Raw genomic sequence first — 22,626 nt, forward strand, 5'->3', positions numbered from 1 at the left:
CCTCAGTGTCTTTTCAAACTGGGCTGGCCAGTCCCCTCATTGATTAGCAATTGTGCTAAATGTCTTATAAAAGTCTAACCCTAACGCTGCTAATACCTTCGGTCAGCCAAATAAATTCCTTCAAACTTTCACAGTGGAAAAAGCCTTCTATTTTATGATTTTATAACCCTGTCAGTAGCAATCTTTGAAACAGCATTCCACCCCCAGGTTGCGTTCTGTGGTTATGAACTTCATTTGATCACTGCCCCATCAATTTGACATTAACTGCTACAATTTACAACTGCTCTGGCTTTCTACCTATTATTGTCGTACCTCTGCAAGTGCAAAAAGCTGCTGCCCAGGGGAAGTCTGAAAGAATGCAATGTCTTGTTAAAACCTGAAAGGGCAATGGGGGTGGGGGGGGAAGAATCTCCTAGAAGAGAAAACCAAAGGTTTGATAATGAATAATGCCTCATTCTCTGCTGCGAACACGGGTGACCTGGCATGTAGACCACAGCAAAGTAGTGAATAATTCACTGAGAGAGTCACAGATCTCCTGGTAGACCACAGCATTGCTTTGTCTCAGAAATATGTTCTCCCACAGGACGGGGCTCAACAGGATGTTTCAGTCTACAAATGTTTAAACAAAAGGTGGGTGTGACAGGGTATGCAAGGGGAGCATGGAGCAGGTCAGCCTGCATGACTACTTCTCCATTAGCAGTTGATTGATAATTCTATAGGCACTGCAAATAAGAGCAATGGAGAATGGCTTTGATGAAGCTGAGGCATACACCTCATGTCCAATTTCTAACCCAGACAAGAAACCAATTCCACCCTCAGACAGGGACATTTAAGCAACATTAGTTGTCTGAGCTGAAACCACGGAAGAGTGGACATTCTGAGCAGCAGCTGGAATCCAAGCTGATTTCCTGACCTTTGTGCTCATAAAAGGAAAAGCATCCAAAGGGACTATTGGGACTGGAATATGGTCCCAGTTTCCATGTGAACTGCTTTCTTTGCTTTTGTGGGTTTCTCAGCCTGACAGACAAATCTGAGACTAGGTTCTTGCTGGTTTAGTTTGCAAAAGGAAAAAGACTCTCAAGTCATGGAACACTATTCAAGCTCCACCACCTTCTGTCTCTGAGCCCAGGACTGTGAATATGGACCTGAGTCTCAAGGGCTGTCCTGGGAACAAGAGAAGAACAGTGGAAAACCCCCTAAATCCCAGCTCTCATCTGGGTTTCAGTTGTGTTTGGGAATAAAGCTAGCAGGCACTTTTTGTTAACTTGGATATCAAACTGTTTATAGAAGCTTTTTGCCATTTCTCTTTTGCTTTTCCATCTTTGTAGCCAGAAATATTTTGAGACTAATCTCATGGTGTATCTGAAGTTTAAATTGTTTGGTCTGTTGGGGCTTCTGAGTAAGTCACTGCTATATCCAGATCCTCTCATGTTACCTTACTCACACTAAAAAAGATCTTTTGATTTCATTGTGGTTATTTCCCACATATAAAATGGTTAATGTCTAGCCTGTGTCTTTCTTCTCTTACCCAGACAAGCTGAGCTATTCTCAGGGTCTGTAAATTGCAGATGATTCAAGCAACTGCTCCTCACTCCTTTCTCCTGATTACTGCACACCTTTTGAATGTTTGTTTTTCTAACATATAAGGCAGTGCCTTGTCCTCTCATGTGGTAACGGACAAATTCATTGTGTCAGCTCACGTGCCAGGAGGAGGATGCCCAGGTGCTAGGACTTTAGTTTGGGACCACATCCTTCAGGAATGGGGCAATGAGGCAGAGGACATGAATTCTCCCAATGACTTGGCAGCTGCTGTGTCTGGCTCAGGAGGTCACCAGGCAGCAGAAAGACAACAGGATGGCCACTGGGCTTCAGAAGTGACCAGGATACCATACTCAGTGCACAGGAAGGGGTGGTAGGGGCCAAATGCAAGACTCACAGCCTGTGCATGGAGCCTCCAAGGGAAGGAAATTACATCTGGAGTGAGATGTTGTCTTTCAGTCCCCTTCCCTCTTGGCACTGATTCCTCAGCACCATCCTGATGCTCAGGATGACTTAGTTCCAACTAGGAACACGCCACAGAGGAAAAGAGAAACTTCTATTGTGATTCTATGTTAAAAAGCTTTTTGGCTTTTCTATTTGTAGATCATGGACTGGTAAGAGTGGGACAACTCGTTCTGAAAATGGCTTTCCAGTCCATACAATTCTGTAGAAGTCTCTTTACTGAAATGCTCACAGTGACCAGGTTTCACAACTAACCAGAAAACTATTTTAACTGTTTTTCAAATGGATTATATTCTTGATTTCCACTGTATACTGCAAATTTATCTAAAAATTTTGTTTTATAAAATGAAGCCATTTTAATTTATGTGACTGAGGAAAGGTGCCTATTCCACCTTCTTTAAAATGCTTTTAAATCTCAGATCTGACTGGTTCTTCTCCTACTTAGTAAAGCCATAAATACTTTGTAATATCTGATGTTTTTATTCCAGATTCTTGGAATGATTTAGTCATCATTTTGACTGGTTAAAAGGAATTTTAGAAGCTACACCTAATATATATAAGCTTCCTCTGTAATCTTACTATTTTCCAACTATCAATGTCACATGGTCTCCTGCAAATTGGCTCATGGAACACCACTTTCTCAGTGTCTTTTCTATAATTTCCACCTATTACATACTGCCCTCAAGCTGAAAGGAAACTTTAAAGGCACACAACTAAAGAATCTTTGTTTATTATTTGGAAAAGCTTGGATGTATTTCCTTTGGCCAGATTTTACTGACTGTGACTGGAGAGTTAAATGTGCCTGTTGTTTCTACTAAATAACATTTAAAATACAATTTTCTAACCCATGGTCAATAATAGTAGATAACGCTGCTATTGATATCAAATGAGCCTTCATATTTTCCCAATCAACGGATGCCTGGCAACCTCTATGAGAGTTTTATCTGAGAACAGACTTAGTTATTGTTCAGCTTCCAACAGCAGAACTCACAGGCAGGATCCTGCCTCTTGCTGTCTCCTGTTTTCCCACTTCCTGGAGGGGCCCAGTTTGGCTCCCAGCTGTCACTGAAATCCAGGGGATCCAGGAGTACTCTCAGACTCTCAGAAGTCACTCCAAGCCTTCAAGGGGCTGCATCCATTATTTTCAAGGACTGCTCTGACAACCTGAACGCACAGCAGAAGTAAGACAGTTGCAATCCCATTTCAAGCAGAGATGCTCTGAGAGCCACTGCACAACACCTCCTGCAGATTTTAGTAGGTGTCCCACTTCCGTCCAGGGAAACCATTTCCAATACAATACAATTCCAATGATTATTACACTGATACTTAAATCAGCTTCTTTATTACAATGTTGCCCCTGCTGTGTGGGCATTTCTCTCTCTCACTGACCTGTTAATGAGACTTGACCTACTGATGATACAGATCAGACTCTGTTCCCATGGTGTTTCCTTCTCCTGTTACCCCTCGGAAACAGTACTGACAGAATCTAACCCTTTGCCCCATAAAAACTCATGTTGTTTTGAAAGTCAAAATGCAAATAATTCATGAATTTTGTAAACATCTTTAAAGGGAGATAAAAATGGTAGGCAGAATTGGATTCTGCTATTTTTACCTATGTGCCTAGTTGATTACATGTCATTCTTCTCACACAGAACTAAGTATCTTAAATGCAAATAGCCAGAGGTTGTTGCATGTTTTTTGCCCTTTCCGCAGCTGTTCATTACAGAGCTCAATAGCAACTGACAGCAGGTGGATATGGGGATGATGGGCCATGGATGTATTCTGCTAAACAGAATGAATAAACCATTAAATGATCTTATTTCCTGATATGCCTGAATGCAAGCTGCATCTACAAGCAAAGCAACATTAAATTCTCTAGAGCAAATCCCTCTTGTATTTTGCAGCACATCAGTCATGCAAATTTTATGCTATAATCTTTTAAGCAATTATAACCTCCATTTATTTTTAATGGTATTGAGTATCCTTTTGCTTTTACTTCTAGACAATTGAAACAAGGATGCGTGAACCTGTAATATTAGACTACTTACATCTGGTTCATTTTGTAAACTATATCTGATGTTTTATAAAACTTGTTTGACTCAGGTAGGAACAAGTGACAACCTATCTTCCCTTTTTCAGAATCAGTATCTCTGAAATTCTCCAGTACACTAATTTAGCTGTATGTCTATGTGACATTGCTATCATAACAATTGAGAATTATTTGGAATGCCATTTCAGAGTGATGCATGTTGCATGTGTGCAACATATAGACATAAATAGTACATTTTAAGCAAAAGGAATTAAAAGATTAAAGAAATAATAAAATTAGTCATAAAGCATAATCTCCAAAAAATAACCACAATATTTTGACCACTTTCTGATTTGGAAATCTGACACTGGATTTGGAATTTGCTCTTTTCAATTTCTAAGTTTCTATTTTCTATAGAAAACATTACTTCAGATGTAGTTCTGCTCTCCATTTTCTCAAAAAATGGATTTATTTCCCAGTAGCTTCAGGAACACAGGACTTCCAACACTTTCCATGGCACATAGTCACACAGGAATGACTTTTTGCCAGCCCAAAGGCTACTTCACCTGGTCCATAACAGCATGAGTTTTGGGAAGGTCAACCAGATCAGGGCACTCCTCTGTGTAAGGAGGAATTAACAGAGAGAAGTGTAGGACCAGACTGAGTTGGCAGCACCACCTGAGGGATGGTATCACTGCACAGCTATTGTCCTACCTCCAAATTCAGGGCTGGGAAAATAAAAGTTACAAAACAGCATTAAAAAGTTATCCATCCCTGCCTTCAGGGGATCTTGCGCCTCACTGCTTACTCTTCACATCTTGCTTAGACAGCAGAGTTTTTGCCTGGACTCCAGAATCTGGCGAGAAGCCTCAACACCTTCACAGGGACCAGTGTAGCATTACTCATGCTGGGTACTGCCAGTGAAGACATCCATCTTGGATTAGGAATGCCTGCCGCTGTGAGACTTTCATGAATATTGTGAGAAACAGGATAAACCGTGAAAGTGAGCAATTCCAACAGCACTAAAGGACTGATGGCACAGAGGGTATTTGATATAATTAGGAGATTTCACATTCCTTCTTTGTGTGCAAGCAGAAAGCAATGTGAATATTTTGTTCTTCAATTCAGGAAAGCAAAATTTACTCAAATCAAATGTAGAGCTCCTATGAATCACAAGCTGTAGTAAACCAGAGATATCTTATCCCACTGGCCCACATGAAAGTCAGACTACAACTCTCCATAGTCCACTGTTATTATATTTTGTGCAGAATTAGGTTGCTTTGTATGGTTGGCCTAATACTGTTTCTTTGCAGCTAGCTGTGGACTAATAGGAGAAAGATTTAGTTAATTCTAATCCTTTGTTTTCTGCCAGCTTCTAGAAAGCTGCTGTGTGCTCTACACTTGGAGTTTTCTTTCTTTATCAAATTCTTCTGTTACCAGCTTCCAGGGACTCCTTTTTTCCAGACATACTGCTGCAGTTTGGTCACAATTTTTACTTAATGTGCTTTAAAAGACAGCTGTGTCATTTTTTTTTTTAACAACTGACATCCATGAAAAAGTGCTCTGCAGTTATCTGTAGAATTGTCACAGGTTAAGAGTGGGTTTTGCTATTAGCAGAATTAAAGAAGCCTGGCAGCAGAATCATTTAAAATATAGTAATAAGATCTGAACACAAAGAGAAAAAAGAAAAAGTAACATGTAGGATAAAATAATCTAAACTAGATAAGATTTATATATTAAAACGTATTTTATTAATGTACTAAGAAGTTGCATTATAATGAAAAGCAGATACAAAACCGTCTAGCTATACACAATACAACAGATTTGTGCTTCATAAAAAATGAACATTGAACTAAACCCAGCTGAACAGACCAGAAAACAAAGAGCAGCCCTGTCAGCATACCAAGTTTCAGCAAGATTAATCTGTGTTGCAAGTGTTGCTCCCAATGTATCTCTCTGCACTCATCCATCATCTCCCTCCATGAACCCAAAATGAGCTTGCAGCCTTTTTGCTGCCTAAGGCAAACTGGTGTATGTGTGCTTGTGTGTCAATACAGACTATTTGTCCAGTTCCCAAGCCAAAAGCACTCACACAGTTAATAGCCAACAGGACATTTTGCTGTCCTCTCATTGGGAATATCCAGACCTTCCTCCTGTTCTTGTATTCACCCCAAGTAAAGTCAGCCATTAAAAAAAAAATGGTCTGTTAGAGTACTACTCAAATTGGTGTGGAAAACTGGGCACTCCTGAAGAAGCAAAGTATTTTAGACACTAATTTTAAAACAATGGAAGAATCTATATCAACTGCAGAGGAAGCCTAGAAGTCTAGCTTGGTCTAGACACCAATTTGCACATGGCTAACATTAAGCAAGGGGATTCAGTACTTAGAAAGGCACATCCAAACCCCACTGCACACATGAGTAGCTGCTGCAGTCCACAGGAACCTGTCCATAGCCCAATTACTCATTGGACCAGTGCTCAAAAACCATCACTGGCTTGCTAGCAATTTGTTCTCTCTGGTCACGCTTTGAAATTAGCTTAAATTAACTTGCTCCCTTCTTTTTCTCAAGAATGGTATCTCATAGTGATACTTTTCCAAGTAATTCCCAATTCTCTCTCTCCATGTGGACAGAGCCTGGGGCATGCCCCATGTCCACAGCTGAGATGAAGGAGAAGCAGGATTTCTCACAGCCTAGCCCTTGTGTGGTGCCTTCTTCTTCCTCCCCCCCCAGATTTCCTCCAGTGTCAACTCTGATGAGATTGCTAGCACAGAGTGATGTTAACATGTATCTCACAGGAATCTTGTGGGCATTAATTAATAAATGTTGAGGCTGCGAAATGTATAAAAACTTTCCTATAAATATTGCTCTTATTTTCCGTATCCAGATATTATGTCTCCACAGGCATCTAAAATTTAAAAGTAGGTCAAAACTGAGCGCTTAATAAATTGAGTTGGGAACTCAAAATTTCCTCCAGACACAATTTTGTACTGCATAAATTAGGGCCTGCTTCCCTGCACCCAATCACCACTGCATGACAGCTGAGGACAGCAACACAGAGACCAGAAGATTTGTTCCACATACCCAGGCAAGGTGTATATGCAAGCCAAATGCTGACCTCAAAGTGTCAACCCACCCCATGCCAGCACATGCCTGGATTTCCAAGGGCTTCTACAGTTTTATCACCTGGCTCCCAAGCAAAAGGCATCCACACAACATGCCATTTGCATTAAACTCTTCCTTTTGGAGAATCCATCATAAGCCAAGAGGACGCACATATTTGATTCACATCATCTAATCAGGAAGAACATGGGCTGCTAAATTCTTTTCATGTACCCACTGGAATGGCATCAACACCTGAAAGAAATGCATGGCATTACGCTTTTCATTTCCACTCCATGGAAGCAGACACAACTGAGACTTAGGGTGTTTCCTGAGGTTAATGATAACCTGAGGTTAATGGTTTCTGGCTGAACTTTAGGCCCTCAGCTCCCCCTAACCTGTCATTAATCCCCAGGAAATGCCTGAAACCAAGCGTATTATTTAAATCTGGCAGCGATTAATTTATCTCTGGACCTTACAGATGCTCATATTAAATTAAAAAAGGATGATTTATGAAGAGCACCAATAATGTCCAGATCTAGGCAAAGATAGATGTTATCCTTTATATTTAAAATTCAGGTTTCCTTTTTCACTAAGTCATTGGCTATCTGTTGTATTAAGGGCTTTTATTTAATTATCCTAGCAAATTGGATCTTTTCCTTAAATATTCCTTAAAAAAAAACCCAACTTTTTCTTATATATCCCTCCAGCTGTATCAAGATTTTCTTTTTCCTCATTAGGAGTGTTTCATGAACATTGTTCACTGCTGCTTCTGAATCAGAAAATGTATCTAATTTTAGCAACTTAGTTTAAAAAGAAGAAAGCAGAATAAATGCAGCGGTATGTGTAAGAAATAAAAATCATCCTCTCCCTCTGCAGTAGACCTACAGGTCTCAGACAAAATAACAGCTGTAATTTTATTTCCACATATTAAGAAGATAGGCCAAAAACATGATATGAAGTTGTCAGTCACTGGAGAGCCAGAAGGTGAAGCTGTACATCGGCTTCTGTTATTAGTTTATCTCTGGCTTTTAGGCTGAGGCTGTCAACAGTGTGCACACTCTCCACTAAGGCTTCTGAAGCCTTACCAGAGCTCTCAGAGATGTGGTTTGGCAGTAGGTACCACTAAATCAGAGACACAGGCATCAGCATGGTTGGCTCTGTAATTGCAAACAACAGCCATAAATCCATTGAAACTAATCCATGTACCAACTGAAATAAAATCCTTAATCTTGCCTCTTTTCTGTTGTTCAGCTTTCACTTTCAAGTCTTATCACAGTACAGTGCCATTAGCTTTACAGATAACATGGAGTCCTCCAGACTCCTTAAAATATGAACTTTTGCTGTAAAAACATCTTAGGAAAAGTATTCCGGACCTTCTGAATTAAAAGTGAACTGCAAAGGGACAAAAATCAGAGCTGTGATTTTTTTCCATCTTTGCAGAGAATGTATCTAGTAATACTTTTCATCATAAAATGTTTACTGAAAAAAACACACTTTATGCTTTAATATTTCTGTAAACTGATTAAACCAGTTCCCTACAGAAAAATTACTGCCTGCATTGCAATATGAGCTCTACTGATACGCAGTATTACTCCACTCTCTGAGAATAACAGAAACATTCTCACATGTGTATACGTGGTCACACATCTGGTTTTGTGCAGCATTAGCACTCCCTTTCCTGAAATTAATATCTTCTGAATATTTTTTTCGTCAACAGCCTTTTGTCACATGCTGGTCCTGATGCCCCTCAGCAGTTTCTCTTATAACTCACCACTCATGGAGAAGAAGATGGGACAGGTGCAGTGGCTGTGATTTTCTGATAAGGCTCCTCCTTGCCAAGGTGGGTCTCAGCCCTAGCATTTCCTTCTCTGAGGGTGTTTCTACAACAGGTAATGCCAGTCTGTGCATGTGGGGAGTATACACTGCTATAAAATTTCTTGTGAGAACTGGAAGACAGATTTCACCCTCCTCCGCTGAAATGCACCTCTTTCAAGTTTGAAGAAAATTATCTTCCTCAAAATTCAGTGCAGAAAGTGTTCAGAAATTCTTTTTTAACACACTTCTTTTTTTTACAAGCTTCATTTCATACAGTGGAACCTCAGCATCTTTTTTGTTACAATACTTTGTCTCCTTCATTGTAAGAAAATCACCACGTCTTCCAGCCATAGGTATTGCCCTGTGTAATAATAAATACTTAAAATACATATTCTGCAAGAACATTTTCTAATTGCTACAAATGGGTTACAGAAATATGGCTATTAAATGCCAGCCAGAGAAGATAAGGACAGTGTCTGCCACAGTTGTACCTTCCTCTTTCCTGTAGTCATGTACAGGATTTCTTCCAGGATGCAGTTGAGCAGCTAATGAGCTTTGCTGTTGCACTGGAACCTCCAGTTCCGGCTGATACAAGTAGTTTTGGGGTTTTTGCCTTGGAGCAGTCAAAATGTTTTAACCATGACTGAATAACTGAAGTGGCCACAAATTTTAATGAGCTAAAGAAAACATATTTCTAGTGTTCCTAGGGCCCAATCGGTATCCTACATCATTAGGGAAGGACTTTGCTAAGCGCTTCAATAATCCTTGGTGTGAAAGATACAGAACATGCTGTCATGGGTGTTTTGTAGAGGTATCTTTATGGCAAGAGTCAATTTCAGTGATGTTTACATGGTACTTGGTAAATGAATACTATTTCAAGGGAAAATAACCCAAATATCAAGCTACGGCTACATTTCTTACGGTTTCCCGATTTTCTGCCTTCTGGTATACCTAAATCCTCTAAATATGAGCTACTGAATCAGCATTTTGTATGTTCACATGTGATTAAAGCTGTTCAGAGGACAAGGAATCCATTTTGCTGTAAATTTTGAGGTTTCAGAATTTGTTTTCACTATTCAGAGGAATGAAAATAAACCCCTCAAACAGTTTTGCAAATGGAAATTGTTATGAAATGTCTGGTTTTGCATTGAAAACCTGATCTTTTCAGCTCAATTTCTTTCTACTCTGGCCTTAAGTGACAAGGAAACCCCAGGCAAAAACTTTCTCAAGAAATGTTTGTCAAAACTGATATGTTGATACAACATTTTGGCTTTGATGAAGTGACATATTTCATTTCACTGAAAATATTCTGACCAGCTCCAGATGTGATTGACTTATTTAAGCTAGGAAAATGATTCATTGTGAGAGTTTCAATAAATCAATAAGATAATAGAGTAATGCAGTGTTCTTCAAATCAACAGCATTGGATCTGAACTCTTGCCTTTATGTATGGCAGAAATTCATAAAATATAAACAAATTCTTATAGTAGAAAGTATTTTTACGTCCGTCCAACATAATGTCCTTGATAATATTGGCCATTTCCTTTAGAATCCTGAAGTTATAGGAAAATAAGATCTGAATCCAACTTTCTCACATGCTGAAGAACTAATACGCATAGAACATGACTGAGAAAATTGTGTGTAACATGTTCTTAATGTTTTCTAATGGAAGAGGGTTTAAAACTTCCACAGATAGTCATTCCAGTACTATCAGGATATGCTGATTATTCAAAACATTTTCCTGCTACCTGACTTACATTCTCTTGATGAAACCTCAGCTAATCAGTTTAAACCAAACTTTATTTTGGGAACAACTGGTCACTGTCCTCAATTGTACCAGTTCTAGGCATATTTCACATATAGTGAAACTTTTCAAGGATTGCTCCTTTTTCTTATTTTGAAATGTTTCCCCACTACCTGTGTTTTCAAAACTTGTTTTTTTGAAGAGAAGAGCAAATGAATTAATTTTATGAAATTATTTCTGAATTCAATCCATATTTCCTGATTAGTCATTTAAATACTTACATCATCACATATTCTGGTGTTTGGGTTGTGTTTACTACATCAGGTATAGCCACAACCTCTATTTCAATAAGAAGAAGGTAGTCAAATTGTCCACCACTGATTGTCATAATGTTGTCTGGTGTTAAGTGCAGCTCTGGCCACCAGTGTATGTCATGAAAGTGTTTGCACAGCCGCCAGATGCAGAAAATGTAGGGTGGCTAACTTCTTGTGAACTTCACATTTGTAAGGGATTGGAAATCCCTGTCTGAACTAGAGCTTTGAGTATGGGCTGTGGAATTTCCTGAGCCATCTGACAAAGTGCAGGCATCACATCAATAGCTCCTGCCAAGACGTGTAGCAGTGATCCAAGCGCCATTTCCTTCTTAGTGCGTCAAGAAGATCAGTGTGTTATCAGCCCAAACTGGAATTAAACCACAGAGGTGCAGAGCAGAAGTGTGACAACAGGCTCCAGTTTCACGGTGAACAAAAAAGAGGGGCCAATAATAATTTGTTTTGTTTTCAAAACCAGAAAAGACCAAGACTTGCCACAGAGATTTTATCTCAGAAATCTATACATGGAAAATGTGGCTGGGCCTTAACAAGGCTCTTCTGCAATCAGTCATAGAAGATAACATTCATAATTAATTTAGGATGTTTGCCTCATCAATACAATTGCAGTATCTATTTGATCCAGAACTGGGGCAATTTGGGTGGGGTTCGAGCACCAATAGGAAATAAAGCTCTGTTCCCAGTCATTTCTCTTGGGAACAAGCTGTCCAAGACTACATAGATCAGAAAACCTGATTCTTACTGTTTTCTCTTCATGAAAACTCCTGGGGCAAATGGAAACATATGAGGTTTCATATCAGGTCATTAAAATGTCATGTTTTGTCCTTTGATTTAATTAAAATCTTCTTAGTTATGCAGACTTCTGTGCTGCAAGCTGAAACGTAAATGAATGATGAGATGAATGGTTTAATAAAACATCCACAGTAGAAAAGACAAATCTATGTTTCTTCTTACCTAAGAAGCTAAAATTTGATAATGTGTTTCTAACTCCATAGAATCATCACTTCTCGGTGTTCAGAATAATTGTTTGTTTTAGAAAACTAGAAAACATAATTTATAGTTTCTGTATTACCAATATTCCTTAAAAAAACTATCTTCTCTCTTTCTATGCACCAAATATTGTTTAAAATGCTATGAAGTTTAAGTGACTGAACAACATCATACAGATCATTTTTACATTTTCCTATTTAAACTAAATAAGTACAAAAGCTGATCGATATTGTTCATAATTCAATATCCTCCTATTTTATTCCTTTGGTGAATGGGAAAACACTTAGTCCCATGGCTATAATCTACTTTTTTAATATACCACTAATGATTTATTATAGATGTCTCTCAGGAAGAAGAAAAAGGTTGTTCTGCAGTCTTCCTCTGCTGACTTCAGCAATATAATCAGGCATTTTATTTTATTTCCACTGATACCACTAAGTTCTAAAATCTAAGAAAAACGTGTATTCCTTGATACCACTGGAAACTAACATTCAATACAGATGTCTGCATTCTGCACATTTGCATTCTCCATATGTATTCTGTTTTAAAAACCTCTGCTTAGTGTCGATAGCAACCTACTCAATTATTCTGAGAGTATTTTGCTCTTCTAGACATAACATCTGCAATTAAGTTAAATGTTTCATCTATTTTCTTCCTATCATTCCAGGATATAAACCTTGATTCTGTTAATCCAGTGTTGATGCTTGTTTCATTGTGTAAAGGACATTCTTAAATTCTTTAACACAAGGCAATACTTGAGAAGTGAAAAGAAAACATTTTTTTGACTTAGGAAAAGCTACTATGGGATCAGATCAGTGATTGCTTCATAATCACAGCTTTTCCCTGGCAGGCAATTAGAGAAGATCATATATGCTGGATTTCTCTGCGGGCACTGAAATGCTTGGTTTCTGTGCCATTTAAGAGTAAGAAAAAAATTATCAGTTCTGCAACTCCACAATTACATGAACAGTCTCCATTTTTCGTCTACTTTTTATATCATTTTGTAATAACTTCTGCAAGAACAAGTCATATCTTTCAAACAGAAGGTTTGCAGAGAGATCTCATATGAAGTGCTGTGGAGTAGCTCAACACTGGACAACCTGCAAAAATAGCCAATATTTCTAAAGATAGGCTAAGAAATGAGTACTTATCCCACATACGTGCTTTGCAGGCTATTCTGCATTATACTGGCTTTTACAAGCCCTTGTCATTCTGAGCACATTCAGTGCTGACAGCATTAATATTCCTGTCATTCCTTCCTCATAAGGACAGTGCTGTAGACAGTACACATTTATCTTTCTAGGTTCCTTCTCTTAGTGTATGTCCAATGTTTGTCTGAGTCCAGTTACTCTAGAAAGTCAATGCACCATCTCCAAGGAGGTCCCAGTGCTTCAGGACATGGAACTCATCTGTTGGTCCAGGAAGTGCTGAAGAAGTATGGCTGCCACTCACTTTCCTCCTTTGGCACATCCCTTGGGGTGCCAAACCCAGGCTGCTGAGAGCACACAGTGCTTGCAGGAGGGAGGCAGCAAGTGCTGGGAAGACTGAGAGCACAGGTGGTCACCCTGGGAGCTCTCCTGACAGAGGTTTCCAAACTCTTCTCTAGTCACCAGCTCCATGTTGCTGCTTGCTCCCTTTCCTGGGGACCCTTTCCCAGTCCCTTTTTTAACAGCCTCAAAGGGTGGCTATAAAACTGGGTTCTGTCTTACACCAATAAGATTATGTTTCAGAACTCACTATCTGTACAGCTGCCCAGACCCAGACTCTCTCTCCAAGGTAACCTTGAACGTGGAGTGGTTTAGATACAAGTTCTGCACCCCAAAATTGTGTGCAACCTTTGTCTGCAGTATGTGCACCCTATCCAGCCTTATCTTTTTTCTTCTCTTCATCTGCACCGTGCTTTTAGCTGGCTAGACCAATGCACTTTATGCTCAGTGTACAAAGGACAAATTATTCAACCAAACAGCTCACAGAGGAGACAGCTTGTGACAATAGCAACAAGTGTTGATACCAATGGATTACTATTTTATGATAGAAGCTAGAACAAATTATTTTTTGTGAAAGAAAGTCTGCTTTCTCAAATGCATAAAGTCTATATAATAGTCAGAAATTGGCCAGTTCAGCAGATTTTACACACATAAATATTATATGTAATATTTTATGTATAAATGTTCCAAGTTTACTCCAGCGTAAAGCTTTCCTTTAAAGAGTAATTCTCACCCCATAACTCACTTTTATTATTTTCTTAGGGCTTTAAGTGTAAAAGCTCAATCTGGTTTTGTTTTATTCTTAAAAAAAAAAAAAAAAAAAAGGCACAGAGCAAGTTAATTTTTACATTGAATTTGCCAAAGGCACGTTGTCAGGTCTGAAGTTAAACATGTCACTTTTGCAAACACATGCTCACACACATGTGTGCATCCAGATACACAACAGCTTTTAAGGCTTAATGACAATAGGAATAGTTTCATGCGAGTGGAAGAAGAGAGGCCTCGACTGGAGCTGATGACCACAGCAGGCTGTGCTCATTCTTGGGCTCCTCTCCAACCCTCCCTCAGGCCCTCCTGTTTCACATCTAGTGTAAAGATGTTTCTCTCTCCCAGACAGTTTCTCACAAATGTGAAACTCAGGCTTTCTGCCAGATGCTGGATCTTAGGCTGAGTCCTTTCCATGTCCTGTCCCCTTCAGACCCAGAGAGCTCCAACAGGCAGAAACAGGCAGGTTTTTCATCTGTTCTTCCTCTCCTGCCCTGTACACGTGGAGGAGGGTGCTGGGTCCTGCTCAGCCAAACCACATGCAAACATTCTCAGGTGTTTTAATATGACTCCAAAAGAGAGGACTATATGAGGCTAAATGAGGAAATCACAAGTGTTCAGGCTGGGACGTAATCACATCACAATGCAAATTCTGAGCCCTTTCTGGATCCATCGGAACTAAGGACAGGGCTGCTTCTTTAGGAGAATGGTAAGAATGACTAGTAGGGGTTCCTACTTCTTTGATCTCCTTCTCACCCCATGTAGACTGTACTGTGCTTGGGAGCTGCAAGGATTCCTCTTGGATTCTGCTTTATATTTTAAAATTTGTTAATTTGTGTGTGTGCTGCAAAAGGGAAATGCTTTAACCATCAGGACGCCATGTGAAAGTGCTTAAATCCCCTGCTCGTGCAGACACGGGTGACAGCATAAATAATGGTGGCAGCTGCTCCACCATCACTCCCTCCAGAGTCACTGCCATCTTATTTGCTATGACAATTTCATAGAGATGATACTTATAAAGTAAAATTCAGGATCTGCCAGGAATGGGGTCCCTAGGTTCATGGCACTGCACAAACACAGAGCAGCTTATAGGAATCCTGTGGTTCTTGAGCAGCTTAGAGTTTCTGGTGTGAACATTCCTTAGCTATTTAACCATTTTTCTTTACAACCACATTTATAGAGGTAGACCTAGTTGTGTAAAAGTCAGTGCTACTAGAACTGAGACTTTTTCAGTCAAATGAGATATGCCCAACTCTCCACAGGTAGTCATTCAGATTGGAGTATCAGAAATGAGAAATAAGCATCCATACACAAGCATCATGAGATTGCAGAGGAGTCGTCAAATAACTTCACTCTACGATTATCCATGCTGCTTATATGCTGGTTCATTTCTTAAGTGAAAAAAACTGGGGCTCCCTAAGGTAAAAGCCAGATGCAGTTCAGGAGATCATTTACTCCAGGAACTCTACTTACTGCGAGAGGTTTGATTCCCAGTAGATCAAGTCAAGTAGAACATGCACACACATAGGGATACAACTGATATCCTCACTATCCTCTTGTAAAAACACCAATCTGAAAGATTGCCTTCATGTTTTAAGCATTTTACAATGAAAAATCATCATTTAAAATACGTATCTATGTATCATAGAAACACAGAATTATTTAGGTTGGAAGGGACCTTAAAGATCATCTACTTCTAACCCCCCTGCCATAGGCTGGGACACCTGCCACTAGACCAGGCTGGTTAAAGCCCCATCCAACCTGCCCTTGAACACTTTCAGGGATGAGGCATCCACACCTTCCTTGGCCATCATGTGCCAGTGTCTCACCACTCTCACAGTGAAGAATTTCTTCCTAAGGTCTAACTTAAACCTACCTTTTTCCAGTTTGAAATCATTACCCCTTGTCCTATCACTACATCCCTTTATAAAAAGTCCTTCCCCAGCTTTCCTGTAGGCCTCCTTCAGGCACTGGAAGGCTGCTCTAAGGCCTGCCTGGAGCCTTCTCTTCTCCAGGCTGAACAACCCCAACTCTCTCAGCCTGTCTTCATAGCAGAGGTGCTCATGTGTGTATATAAAACTGCACACAGACATACACTTGTCCTAGGGTCACAGATATGCCACTAGTGCCTAGATGCACTCAGCAGCTCTGCTATAGAGAAACTACTCCAAAAGAGTGTGAGGAAGATTGCTCTATCTATACTATTCAGGCACTGTTTGGTACCATCCTGCACTATTCTCACTCTCCTGGAAGACTGGTATTTCCTTGAAGGACTTAAATTGCTCATTTGGTGATTACTGCATGTCTGCTACATGAGGTGGATGATCATGTATATAAAGGGCACAGCAAAAGAAGTGAGATAAGGTTGCACAAGCTTCTTAATTTTGGCATTTCCTAGCCTATGAGTGACATCAATGTACATTTTGCATTTTATTTTACTATGAAAATTCCCATCCACATTGTAAAGATATTTATCAGATACTGCTCCCAGAATGTTTTATTTTAATGGCTCCAAAATGGTAGCACACCTTCTTTATATCTTTAATTGCTTCTGGATCCAAACCAAAATGACTGGATAGTTTGATATGTCACCATAACAACAGCCAAGCACTTTGCTTTAAGTATTAGTTCTCTATTCTTTTATTCAAAGAAGCAGTAGCTGAGTCACAGATTTCACAGTCTTACTCTGAAATGATCTGAATAAGACCAAAACACCATTTTAGTCCATTTGTCCTTGATACACAATAGACCACAGGCCAAATATTTCTTTAGTCCCAAGGGGTAAATCCACTGAAGAAAATACTGTAAATTAATTATTATTATTGTGTGATCTGCAGAAATATGTGCTTCTGACAAAATGTTGGTAGATTTTTATTTAATTACCATTTTTAAAAGATTTCACTTCCATTCATAGCAAATCTTGAATCAATATAAATAAATACATCTAAGCAACAGATTTCATATATATGTACTTTAAAGAGACATTTCTTTTTTCTAGTGAGCAACCCACACAGATTTTTAGGCGAGCTTTAAAATCTTGGCTCCTTTGCATACTATTCCTTTAAAAATTTCCTTTACCAGAAAATGTTTAATAACAAAAAACTTTATTTAAAAAAGCTGACAGTATTTGTAGCTACAGGCAGACCTGTTTAATCTCTGAAGAATTTAAACCAAGCATAACAACAAATAAAGGCAGGATTCTTAGTTTTTAATGTATTAAAATGATATTTTTTTACCTACGATGTATTAATGTAAAGAAAAAATACAATTAATCACAAACCTCCATTACAAATTCCCTATACAACCCTCTTTGCATAACTCATATTTTGAGGTTACAGACAGCAGTCACTAAGACACATGTGAAGACCAAGCTTCTACTTGCTTCTACAGTTCAGGTGCTGAACTATACAAATAATGTTGAAAAACATTGAAGAAAAAAATAATCTCAAAGATACCTGATTTGATTTAATTTAATTTGGAAGGGGTTTTCAGCTTTTTCAGACACAAACATCAGGATTAATTTAATGAAGGAGGCAGTTCTGCCATAGTCTATGAATAACTGTGTCAGAAGACTGGGATCCGAGACAAGACATTGGCCAATATCAATCAAAAGTGAGTATGTGTCACACCTTGTTTACCATGCCACTCCTTTTGAGTGGCTGCATAACTAATAATTTTGAAATTTCATGTTAGTGATGTCTCTGGTGGTATAAAAAGACAGCCTAAGATCCCCAGTGCTGGTATCTTAAAGCATTGCTTATGCCTTTGAAAGCTCATTTAGTTTAGTTCAAATATCATGTTCACCTAGTAAACTTCTTAAAGACATTCTCTAGTGTATTGTGAATGTGTAAGATGTAGACCAGCTTGGCACAAATCCTCCTTTGGGCTCTCCACAGATGAGACCACAGCCAAACACCTGTAGAAAATATTATGTACAGATGTCCTCAAAGACTCAAACAAAGAAGACCATGAAGGAAAACAAGGTGCTGTGAATTCAGGAAATTACACTGGATCACCAAGTCACCAGAGCACTGCACAAGTCAGACTAATTTGTCATATAGAAAGCCACAAAAGCTAGATCTGTCAAATGAATGTGAACCTCCACCAGCCTGTATCCTGTTTCATGGCAGGAAATAACACTTGATTAAGTAGTTTAGAAGATAAATTAATGTAAAAGTAATAAAATTGCTTCCAAGAATGTAGCAGTGTTTTATCCCAAAACTGACTGGGTAGATCTCAAAATAATTCACAAAAATAGGGGTCATTCACTGCCATCTTGCAGGGGTAAGACACAAAGTTTTAAACAGCACATGGCAATATATGTATTCACAAGCGTTTTCTAAGGCAGACCAATTTGCTCAAAACTCTTGATTTTGTGAAAGAGCAACTGGATCTGTAGAATGTTATACTGTTTTGAGGTTGCACCTAAACCCACTTTCAATAAAAATGCTACCTTGTGCCCACAGTGCTCAGACATACATCTCCCATTTTTTGCCAGTACCATTCCTTTTCTCTCCACATTTTTATATTATTATTTACTGACTCATTGAGAAGAATGCTCAAGAGTAATTGATTTAGTGGCAATTCAATTAAAATTTAATTAAAAATATTTCATCTCAAACATGGTTGTCTGTTAAAGTAGTTGAAAATAACTTGCCTGGCGGAGCCAGAGATTAAATCATCAGGGATATACTGAAGTATCCTCAACAGAGCTTTAGAAATGTTGGTGAGATTTCCATAGAGTTAATATATTCTTATATTTTCTAGAAGGATTATAAAAGATGAACCAATGCAGAGGACAAGCAATCCAGTTTCAAAGAAGGATGTTCCAGGTATTCTTCTCTGACAGTGTAACTAGAAATTCCTACTCTGCATCTGACTCCTTGTTCATATAATGCAGGACATTATAACAATGTGTTACAAGGCTCTCCGCACTTAACAGTGTGAGTGATGACAGTGGTACCATAATGGAGTGAGTCAAACTCCTCAAATAAACAAAACAAAAAAGATGGAGTCAGTGAACTCAGGAAACCCTTTTGAGGACATCATACAAAGACTTTACATGAGACATTCGAGCAAATCTCCCAAATGTGACTGTAGGAGACCCATCACATGGACTCAGTTTTACTAGTTAATGCTAGTAACTTCAACAGAACCAGACTGAACTGCCTGCACCTGGTGGTCCATTCTTTTTAGCTGTTAGCAAGCTCCTGGTGATCTCTGCTCATCACAGCTCACACTCATCTCACCTGCGTGTGAGTCCTATGAAGGATTGCTCCTTACTGGCAACATGGGAGAATAATGCTGTTTTGAGGGGAAAACCACTAGGGCCATGTTGTTTGCCCTCAGAGTGCCAAGGGCCACTACTCAGTGCCCTCAGAGGCCATGGTCCATTTTATTCACTAGAATAACCATAAGACCAAACACCTTCCATAGCTGCTGAAACTAAAATTCAGCATCTTGTTTTTTATTGCTGATGTCTTTGGTGTTATTAGTGTGCAGAGAAGCACAAGGTATAATAAAGAAGTTTTTCCTATTGTGTCCTACTCCCATAACCTTTCTCACATTTTCTTTAAATCCCATGCATTTCTCTTCATTATGGAAAATGTATGCTTAATTTAAGGCCCAAAACTGAAATGCTGCTTACAGTAATGCTTTCTTGAGTCTTATTAACTTATGAACCCTTGGTGGGTTGCCCAGCACTCAGCACAGCTTTTCTGTTATTTTCCAAGCTACATCAAAGTGTTTGTCTCAAGGGCTGGAGTTTTTTCTTTTTTTTTCAGTGAGCAAAAGCCTCAAGAATAATTTTCTAATGTTAGTCATGTGTGCTATAACTGCATTTCTCTCTTTATGCTAAGCTTAGCAGTTCCTCTGTCTCTCTTTATGCTAAGCTTAGCAGTTCCTGTACACATAACACAAAGGAAAACAGTACTTCAATGCCAGATGCAAGCAATGTGCAGGTTATCTGACGTATTATTCCTTCTAGAAACCTTGGGAAGTCAGAAGGGGGCCTCACCCATGCAGTGTGAATCTACAGCCAAATCTGTTTCTGTTACAATGGCTCAGGGTATTACACAAAGATGCTGGCAGACTCCTAGTGAGCTTCAGAGCACTAGCAAATATGACGAAAGCTTTTTCTTGGAATATCCCCTACTATCCCCACATACAGAAGAACCACATCGATGAAGAGTATGTATAAATACAAAGTTTCCTCTCTAGCTCATAACATTCATACCTGAAGATGAATCATGAACAATGTGGATTACTCAGCTGTGCACACTTGAAATAGTGATGGACCTTCCTTCTTTTCCTGTAAAGCCAATATGTACGACCAGCCCCTTTCCCCCAAAACCACATGAAGACACAGATGGAGAGTAAACACTTCGCTGATGGCACCTGGAAGGCTTAGAACAGTGTATCTTAGAGACTCCAATTTCTTCAGCACTAAATCTTGTATTAGACAATAGATATTGTATTAGACAAGATTTAGGTGATTAGTATGTATCCTTACATTTCCTGAACTATGCAGGGCAAAACTAGTAACAGTCACTGTGCCACAGAGAGACTCATGAACTTCCATTGTTGTCTGAAGAAGCAGCTGCTTTAGTTAGGGATGCATGAGCACCAGAGAGCCCTTCTTCCTGTATGTGTATTAAATAGGAACATCACTGCACGCTGCAGAGCAACACCATTGTCTGTGCTCAGATTCTGCTCCTGCTCACACTCAGAACCAGCAGCTGGCGTTTATTTTGCCACTGTATTTTACCTCACCAGTTTCTGGAAAACTTGAGAGCAGGTTAGCATATTTTAACTCTTTCTACTATTTATCCTTGTCCTGGCTGAACGCAAAGCTCTTTTTTTATTAACCCTCTCAGATGCATTGCCTGGCCACTGCTACAGGGAAAACTTCAAGCAGCAGTATACAATGATACCAACAGTTCCAAATATTTATTGCCTCAGCAGGAGGCTGCAAATCAAACACAGTGAACCAGCAGCTCTCCTTTCAGCAAACAAAAGTCCTGCCTTCACTTCCCAAGGGATCAGGGCTTCTCGGCCTCTGGCCTCTGCTTCTTACAGAAGAAAACAACTTAGATCCATGAGCCCCAGAGATCTGTTTGACTAGCAGTGGTCCTTAAAAGCAACCTGGGCTGGACCTAAGTCCACAATGTGGTTGCTTTATGAGAGGAGTCACAGTGACCTTCTGAGCAACACTCAGATTAAGGGCAGATTTGTGCTAGCAATAAGTACTCTGAACATGGATCTGCAAACACCAGCCAGGCTTGCTCCCTAAGTATACCACAAAATAAATATAGACATGCTCTTAAGAGGAGCTCAGAGAAAACAACCTTATCATTTGTTGCTTGTTTGTTTCCTGTGAATTAATAAATATGTCTGCAGTGTGGATGATGAGAAGGCATCAGCTCCAGTGGGACAGGGAGAGATCCAGCCAGCGTGTGCAGCCCCATGCCAGGGGCAGCTGCCTGCCACTGCTCTGTGCTGCCCCAGAGACCTGCACAAGAACACCTGGAGTGTCATCCCATGAGCCTCCCTCCATGTACCAGGAGATGCGCTGATGGCAGGAGATGAGATCAGCTGTTCCTGATTTCCCCCCTGGACTGAGCCTCTCGAGCAGTGCTCCATTGGCAGCACAACACAGAATCAGTCCTTTCAGCACTGACATTACCCAGGCTGGGTGAACTTTGAATCTCAGGCTGAGATTTGCAGTTTACGGTCAGCTCTTTTAGTGTGTGCTGGGTGGTTTTATGCTATGTGCAGTGTATTGTAATCCACCATATATCCTCTTTGCATTGCAGTTTTAAAAAAACACACTTCTTATTGAAAAATAATTAATTCATTTGTGCTACAGGCAACCTCAAGTTACCTCAAAGGCAGAGGCAGGTAACAAAGACAAAACCTAATCCTGAAGCATGTCAATGCTGCATTTTGTTGGGAATTTTCTGCGCTGGGATGAGAGAGTCTGGCCATAAGGAGTTTGTGGAAGAACAATTCTCTCAGAAAATGTAACCTATTGAACTCTTTCCAATTAGTAATCAGGCTCCTTTCTTCTGAATTACAAATGCCAGCAAGAGAGGGAGGGAGAAATCCACACCGACATTTTACATCAATTAATTCCAACAGAATGCCAGAGTTTATGTATTATTAAACCTGCTGTATAACTATAGCAAAACCTCTTGCAGTGGTTTGTTAGATATCTTAAGTAATCATTTTTTCCTACATCATTCCTTTGTTTCTTTCGCAATTTTATCTGTCATTAAATAGTTCCTTTCTGTTTTTTTAATATCTCACAGTTCTTTGCTACTGATTATGCATCTTTCATCACTAGGGTTGCTCTATGAGAAGT

Source organism: Apus apus, chromosome 1 (assembly GCF_020740795.1).
Source record: "Apus apus isolate bApuApu2 chromosome 1, bApuApu2.pri.cur, whole genome shotgun sequence".
NCBI lineage: Eukaryota > Metazoa > Chordata > Aves > Apodiformes > Apodidae > Apus > Apus apus.